The sequence below is a fragment of the Castor canadensis genome, chromosome 1, assembly GCF_047511655.1.
Source record: "Castor canadensis chromosome 1, mCasCan1.hap1v2, whole genome shotgun sequence".
NCBI classification, from domain to species: domain Eukaryota; kingdom Metazoa; phylum Chordata; class Mammalia; order Rodentia; family Castoridae; genus Castor; species Castor canadensis.
The window spans coordinates 186,907,934-186,916,903 of record NC_133386.1 but is presented as its reverse complement, the minus strand read 5'-3'; the positions used below and the strand labels follow the sequence as shown (position 1 = coordinate 186,916,903).

At 33.1% G+C, this 8,970-nt stretch overlaps 1 pseudogene; it reads right to left on the bottom strand.

The window, feature by feature from the left end:
• Positions 1-4,752: 4,752 nt before the first annotated feature.
• On the bottom strand, positions 4,753-5,746 carry LOC109676622 (olfactory receptor 10AG1-like; annotated as a pseudogene).
• Between the last annotated feature and the right edge of the window lie 3,224 nt (positions 5,747-8,970).

Genomic DNA, 8,970 nt, shown 5'->3' with positions numbered 1-8,970 from the left:
AAGATACAGGAGCCACTATAGCAACCTAAGACCTGCACAAAATATTCACTACGGATTAACTTTGTACTAGCACAGTACTGAAAACAACTCAACTATTACTCACTCATTAAGTCAAGAGTAAACAAATACTAATATGTTATACATTACATATTTTAGAATTTTTAATCTATTGAGCTCCAAGCACAATCACTCTTATTTGTCTTTATGTCAAAGCAATCAAATGTAATATATTAATAAACTATAATTTCTGTCAACAAATTTTATGCTATTATGTTAAGTGGGGGACCAGGAAAACCTCAAAAACAGATACACTTCTTTGACTTGCTTAAGTCTAATGAGTAATTTTCCTTAAGAATTTTTTTCAGTAGCTTACAAACATCATTCTGTATGAAAATACATGTCACTGTGTAGTTGAATTTAATTACAAAGTTTTTAATATTAATGTAACTATGCAAGCTCAGTTTCTAAATTAGCATGGGGTTTGGCGCAAAGGCAGCACCGTATTTAATAAATTAATGCTATTTAAGTTCTTGTTACATGCTGCAATATAAATGAATCTTAATAATATTAAATGGACTGAAAGAAGCTACTCACAAAAAGCTACTTACTGTACAATCATATTCATATAGACATCAAGAACAGGCAAAGCTTTGGAGATAGAAAGTAGAGTAATGCTTTGCAGGCACTGAGTGGGAAGGAAGAAGAATGTATAGTCATTGCTTAATGGGTAAAGGGTTTATTTTTGTTGGCATGAAAGCTCTCTAGAATCAGCCAGTGGTGAGGGTTACACAATCATGTAAATTATAAGCTATATGAATTTTACTTTAATTTTTTTAAAAAATGAAAGATTTTCATTTTTCAAGGAAAGCCAAAGCTGATCCTTAACTTAACAAAATGTACCTGCGAGGATTTAACATGTCTCAAAGTAGGGCAGCGTCTGAGGGAAAATTGAGTATGGAAAGATCTAAATTTGACCAAGGGCAATTCTTCATCCTCAAAATATGTAAGTAAAGTAAGTGATGGTGAGAAAGCTGGTGGGCAACACAAATGCATTACTTTTCTGAGGTCAACTAGTGGAGACTGCCTACCAACCAGTCAGGTGGTTTGAGCTTTGCTTTAGCAGGATTTCCCCACAGAATATTACACTGGTAGTTAGTTCTGGGATCATCATGAAAAATAACAATGAAGTATAAAAGCCCATTTAGCTATATAAGTAAGGGCAACAAAACTGAAAAAACAAGTGCCTAAGAGGAGAAAATAATATGTAGCTATGAATTCAATGGTGAGGTTTAAGGAGAAAGAAGGAATTACCGGACTACTCAGAACATAAATTGTTACAAGCCAAGCAAATTTAATGTTTTGTGTTTTTCTTTTAAATAGACTTCATTCTGATTCAGGGTATACTCCTGGCTTTCAAAATAATTTTAGATAATATAAACTATCATTAAACAAAGGGCATTAAATGAACACATACCAATCACATTGTTGAGTGTAATGTCTTAATTCACACATTATAAAATATTATGATGCAGAAGCTTCTTCAAGGCTTCCAGGTGACATAATTTCAGTGGGCAATACCTTTTTTCTATTTTCTATTTAATTTCTGCCATTGTGCCATGCAACAGGAATCCCCAGGAAGGTTAATGCTCAGTTTTTCAGTTGAAATAAATAAAATGCTATTTCCTTTTTTGGAACCCTTCAGAGATTTCATTAATCAGCATAGTTGAAATTTTGCCTGCTGTGATATGGAAATGATCTTGCCTGCATAGGGAAATGAGTGTCTCACATAAACCATACTTAACAGTACATCAAGGAATCATCATCATGATCACTATAGGTTTGTCCTTGAGTTGCAAAATTAGTTCTACATATGAATAACATGATTCCCCATACAAACAAAATAGAGATTAAATACTTGCTTATCTCAGTAAAAGCATAAAAGTACTTGACAAAGTACAGCATCCCTTTCTTAGTAAAATTCTCAATAAATTAGTTGTAAAGACAATGTTCTTCAAAGCACTGAGAATTCCTTTATTGCAAAAGTGCATCTAACATCATAATCAATGGTAACATTTTGAAGGCTCTTATACTAAGATCAGGAACAATATATAAATACCCATCTTTATCACTTCTTCTCCATGAGAAACTGCATGTTCTAGTCAGGAGAAAAGGTAGAAAGAAGAAATAAATGATAGCTTAATAGGAAACAATGGAGTGAAATTATCTCCATAAGATTATATTATTCATAAGAAAATGCTAGACCCACTACCAAGAAACTAGAACTAATAAATAACATGAATAAAATTACAGGATACAAAATTCACACAAAATGAGTAGTATTTCTATACATGAATAAGTAGCCAAAAGAAATAAAAAACAAATTCAAAATATCATAATTTTGAAAAGAATAAAATATTTTGAAAAGTATTAAGCATTGAGTAAATAGATTAAAGATGTCATAAATAAAAGGAAAGAATCAATACACATGGTTTTAAAAATGTAAAATGGAAAAAAAAATAAAAAAAATAAAAATGTAAAATGGCATACTATATAAAATGATCAATTGATTTAATACCATTCCAATCAAAATCTCAATGGCATTAATCACAGAAATATTTTAAGTCTGAAATTCATATGTGCCTAAAATAAAGACAAAGACTCTGACCAGCCAAAGCAATCTTAAATAAAGGGAGCAAACTTTGATATCTCAAGTTCTACTTTAATCCCACAGTAATTCATGTAATATGTTACTAATACAAACAGACAAATAGAACCATGGAGAAAACAGACAGCCCAGAAATAATTTCATGTATCTACTCTTGACTATGAGTTAAGTGCTAAGAATATAAAATGAGAGCTGTGAGAAGGAAATAATAAATCACAAAAATGAATCTATGAGAATAACAGCAGAAGTCTCAGCAGGAACCACAGAGTATGCACTTGGAGCTTTGAAACAAAGTAACTCCCAAGTAATATTACTTTATCCAGTAGTTTTCCTTTAATTAATGGAAAAATGAACCTTTTAAGACAAGCACATTTTGAAACAATTTGTGCCCACAAAGCCAGCATTGCAGAAGGTACTTAATGGAATAAATACTACATGTAGAAGTGGAAGAAATGTATACACAGTATAATAGTGTGTAAATTTATAAATCTCTGTAAGTATTGATAAAGAAATGAGAATTAGGAAAATAGCAAATGGTATCTTTATAAACCTGCAAACTTCCAAGATGAATAAGGGAGAAAGTAATGAAAACTACTAAGCATCGTTTATCTGGCATTAATGGTAACTTCTATGAATCCACTTCTCTTTCTAGAGTATGCCAGATATTTTCATATTTTGTTTGGCTTGCTATGATTCTGTCTCTAGCCATTCCTCCTTTGCACTCTTTGTCTTATAAGTGCTCATGCCATTAGATTGGGCTTTCCTGAATAATATACCTATTTTAAGGCTTAAAATCTTAATCACGTCTACAAAGTACCTTGATCATATAAGGTGACCAATTCAGATGTTCAAAGCATTAGGATGTGGGCTTCTTTGGATCACTCTTATTTTGTCTGTTTCAGTATCCCAATGAAATGACTTCTTTTTATTATCATCTGTTGATTGGGTGCCTAAGTGACATAAATTATTCATAGATGCTCATTATGTCATCACATCCCACAGTCAGTTGATAAGGCATTTTGGTTTCCAACTCTATGCTGTTCATATTAATTGATGGGTATTACATATTAATTTCAAAGAATATGTCCCCAGATAAATTGCCTACATTTGAAAAACTAAAGTTAAATGAAAAGTTAGTCAGCTTTTCATTGCTGTGATAAAATGTTGAGAGAAACAATTTGAAGGGAAGAAGGTTTTATTTTTGGTCACTGTTTTAGTTTTTGGACTGTGCTGAATCAAAACATCTTATCAGCAGGAATACATGGTAGAAGAGGTTGCTCACCTCGCCGGGGTCAGGAAGCAAAATTAACAAACAAATAAAAACTAAATAAATAAATAGGGAATGCAGGTGCAGTCCCAATATCACCTTCAAGGACATGCTCAGAATGACCTAGGTACTCCAACTATATCTCCCACTTAAAACCTGCACCACCTCCCAAAAGTAAGTCAGGATCTTGACCAAAACTTTACCATATGACTTTTGGGAGACTTTTCAAATTTAAAGCATAAGAATTAGTGAAAGTAAATGACAAAGTAGATATACAAAAATGAAGTGAAAATGTATAGATTTCAGGTGATCCTGAAATAACTTTGAAAACTTTCCTTCAAGTTTAAGCTCATGCTTTTGATTTTACAAATATGAACAAGTATAGGAAAAGATGATTTGGGTCATTTAAGAAAAGTAAAATTATTGAAAGTGAATTAATTTGGGGACTACTATTACTGAAATTATAGAATCAGAAAAGAATATCGACAAATGCAGGCAAGGTAATTTAGGTAGGTAAGTTTATTAAATTAAAACAACCAGGGATAACACTTGGAATTTTGTCCATATATTTATAGGAAAAATGTGAAATTTTATTTATGGGAAAATTAATTTATTTATTTATGGGAAAAAATTTTTCTTTAGGCATGGATTACAGAAGATAGATGAGTTTCTCAAATATATAATCACGCAGAGTAATTTGAGGCTAATATTCAAATATAAAAGATACATCACAAGTTGGATTTTACTACATTCTCAAAGTAAAAATGTAGAAATTTAAAAAGTTTCCCTGATATCTCTATGAAAAAAAGATAGAAAAATTTCAAGTAAACCTATGTCTCATTGTTTTAAGTAATAATTTTCTCACTGCAGCAATCACTTCCTTGTTCCTAAGACTGTATATGATTGGATTGAACATAGTCACGATGGTGTAGAAAAGAGACAGTAATCTGTCCATTGCAGCAGAATGATCTGATTTTGGCCTTAAATAGGTAAGGGATGCAGATCCATAAAATAAAACCACAGCCAGCAGGTGGGAAGAACATGTGGAGAATGCTTTAGCACGTCCTGTGACTGTTGGCAACCTCAGAATGGCGGAAATGATTTTGCTGTATGAGGCAAGTATCAGCATAAAGGGAACTGCTGCAACAAACGTAACTACTATATACACAGACAGCTCATGGTCAGAAGTATCCCCACAGGCTAGCTTGATTAATGGGAGGTATGTCACAGAAGAAGTGGCTAATTTGATTACACTTACAAAAATGCAGAGAGAATATTTGACATGTTTGTCCTATCTGGACTGGGATTCCACTGAGCCAGGATCCAGTTGTGAGCTGGATGCACTTCTTTGGGTTCATGATGAGAGGATAGTGCAGAGGGTTACAGATGGCCATGTAGCGGTCATAGGCCATCACAGCCAGGAGGAAACATTCAGTTGTTCCTAGTATAAGAAAGAAACACAGTTGGGTAGCACAGTCCAGAAGAGATATGCTTCTATTCTGAGTCCAAATACTGAACAGAATCCTAGGGAGAGTGACAGATACATAACAGATTTCCAGGGAAGAAAAATTTGCCAGAAAAAAATACATGGGTTTCTGCAGTGCAGGATCAGCTCTTGTTGTTATGATTATGAGGCTGTTTCCAAATAGGATAATTATGTAAATGATGGAGAACATCACAGAGAGGAATCCTTGGAGGTTTGGAAGGTCAGAGAATCCCAGCAGGACAAACTGCTTCACTGTGGAATCATTGTCTTCTGTATTTATCTCTTCATGGTTCATCTGTGAGACAGATTTGATAGGACACATTGTCATTTCATGGAACTCAGTATTTGTTTTCCTCTGTATAATCCAAGGAAGTCACACATTCTTATTTTTTCCATTTCCTATAAGAATAAACCCTATATCTTCCAGGTACTTTGCTTTAAAGTTATACTTAAGTGTATTTTCATTGTTCATAAGTATCAATATGAAAAAGTTTAGTCTTTGTATCGTTCCAAGAAGTACTATATACTTGTTTATAATAGCCATATTAAAGTTTGCTATTTATTTGAGCACTCACCTACTGAAATTTGAATTTATGTTCAATACAAAAGTGATGTCCTTATTGAAATTACTGCATGTTGTCCTCATTTCTGATTCTGTTTTTTAGTATTGTCAACTAAAAATCTATTTCACTGCTCAAGTAGGCATTTTGTATGCCATTTTAATATTTTTAATGTTAAATATATTTAATGTTTATAGCTATATTTTTCTCAATTTATTTCTAAAATCTTGCTCAGTTTCATATGAATTCATTTTATTAACAGATTATATTAATGCATCAAATATTGTAGAGTACTATTTAATTGTAAATTATGTTTGTATTTCCATGTAATGTAAAATTTTCAATGTAGCTACATTTCAATGCTGCTGTCAAATTTTATAGATTTTTACAGAGTTGAGAAAATCTTCAATATTTTCTCAAAGTAGCTCAGAAAGCAATGCTAACTAGAATATGCACATTTGAATTACATGTTTATTATTTAGAAGTAGAATATCCAGGAACTCATCCCTGTTAATTTCCTAAATCTCTTACCTCTTCATTTTTTGCCTTTTTTGTTAACTTAAATTATTTTTACCCCACTCTGTCCCTTTCTTTGTGTGTGCATGTTCATTAAAGTGAGCATATTAAAATGTATTTGTTTTTATTATTGTTTAGTTATTGTTAAGCCTAAGATGTAAACTTCTTTTGAGAAATCTTCCATTTTGTTTGCTACACACACTATATTGTTTCACAAAATTTCTTTCACTACTTTACCTGGTAAATTACTAAAAGTCCAATTTATTTCTTTATTGAAATAGTCACCAGAGTGCAAGGAATAATTCTAGGCCAAAATAAAGACCACAGCCTCCAGCTTCAGCTTAAGCACATTTCAGTTTTGTGTCTGTGTGCATGTTCCATGACTGACTGGTGGAATAAAGGTATTTACAACCAACAGCAATTTCATTCATGCTTACAGAGGGAGCTTTTTATCTCATTGACTTTGGTATAAAATAGTTTATGTCCATATAATGTGAAAAGTAATTTGAAATACTAAAGAGACTAATTAACATGCTTCAAGCAGGAGAAACTGTTATAAAAATATACTAAGACTGTTAAGTCTGGACACTAATCAAGGTGTTAGCATCACTAGTGCAGGAAAGAGCAGGGAATACAGTGGAAGAAATAGCCACAGGTAATGACTTCCTAAGTAGAACTCAATTAGCTCAGCAACTATGAGAAAGGTTCAACAAATGGGACTACACAAAATTGAAAACCTTCTGCACAACGAAAGAAATGGTTTCTAAATTGAAGAGGACACCTACAGAATGGGAAAAATCTTTGCTAGCTATATATCAGACAAGGAATTGATAACCAGTATATACAAAAAACAAAGCTCCCAAAATATCAATTACCCAGTGAAGAAATGGGCAGATTAACTGAAAAGAGGCTTTTCAAAGAAAGAAGTCCAAATGTCTAAAAAAACAAATGATAAAAGGCTCACCATCCTTGGCCATGATGGAAATGCAAATCAAAACCAAGTTAAGATTCCACCTCACTCCTATTAGAATAGCTACCATCAAGAACAGAAACAACAACAAATGTTGGCACAGATGCGAGAGAAAGGAACCCTCATGGCTGGTAGGAATATAAATTAGTGCAATCATTATGGGAAACTGTACAGAGGCGCCTCAAAAAACTAAAAGCAAAACTGTCAGGTGATCCAGAAATACCACTCCTAAGGATATACCTGAAGGAATGTAAGTCAGATTACAATATTGCACACCCATGTTTATTGCAGCACTATTCACAATAACTAAGCTATGGAAACAGCCAAGATGCCCTACTACTGACTAATTGATAAAGAAAATGTGCTATTTAGATACAATGGAATTTTGCTTAGTCACAAAGAATGAAATGTTGTCATTTGCAGGTAAATGGATGGAACTGGAGAACATCATCTGAACTGAAATTTGCCAGGCTCAGAAGCTAAAAGCCATATGTTCTCACTCATTTACAAAATATAGACCTAATATAAGTACAGCAATATTATGAAACACTGGTTACACTAAGGGGAGGTCATATATGAGAGGGGTAAGGTAAAAGACGGAAACTATGAAGATGAATATGGTTGTTATACTCTATACAAGAATGGAGAATTCTTAAACTGGATGAAACCACCATAAGAAAGGGACTAAGGTAGAATGAAGGAAAATAGAGAAGATGAATCAGTTGAGGTTATAATACATTGGAAATAATACAAGGAAAATTCCTGTGTACCTACCTTTATCTCAAACAAGCAAAAATGTCATTTTTTAATTTTTTATTTTTTCTTCTACAAAATTAGAGAACATATCCTGCCCAGGGAGGGTGGAGGGGTGGGAGCTGGTGCAAGTTGAGGGTGGGAAAAGGGGATAGGAGGGTGAATACCATACAAAAAATGTGTACACATGTATGTAAATGCAAAAATGGTGCCTGTTGAAACTATTCCAGGAGTGGGGGAGAGGGAAGGGTGGATAAGGAGAGAGGTGATGGGGGTAAATTCAAGTATGATATATTTGATATATTGTAAGAACTTTTGTAAATGCCACAATATACCCTTACCCAGGAAAACAATAAAAAATGTTAGCCTGGAGAACATGTAGACAAAAATGAAGACCTTGCAACAGTGTACTCAACATGTGGGCACCCAAAGATTTTCTGTGACAGAAAAGAAAAATTAAATATAAACTTTTTTTCTGCAATATTACAGTGAAACAAAAGTAATTAATATATTTAAACTTCCTTGATTTTATAGATTAGTACTTTAACTTTGATTTTAGAGATTGTAACAATGCTGCAGCATTGTCTATCAGAGATAAAAGCAGAACATAGGTGAGTGAGGTGGTAGAGAGGAGGGTTAGGGAAGGGTGGGGCCAGGTAAGTTATAAGGTACCAAATTCTAGTTAGCTATTAACAAAAAGCTCTAGTGTCTTTACACAGTAGGAAACGGTATTTTACTCTCATGGTAGAAAGA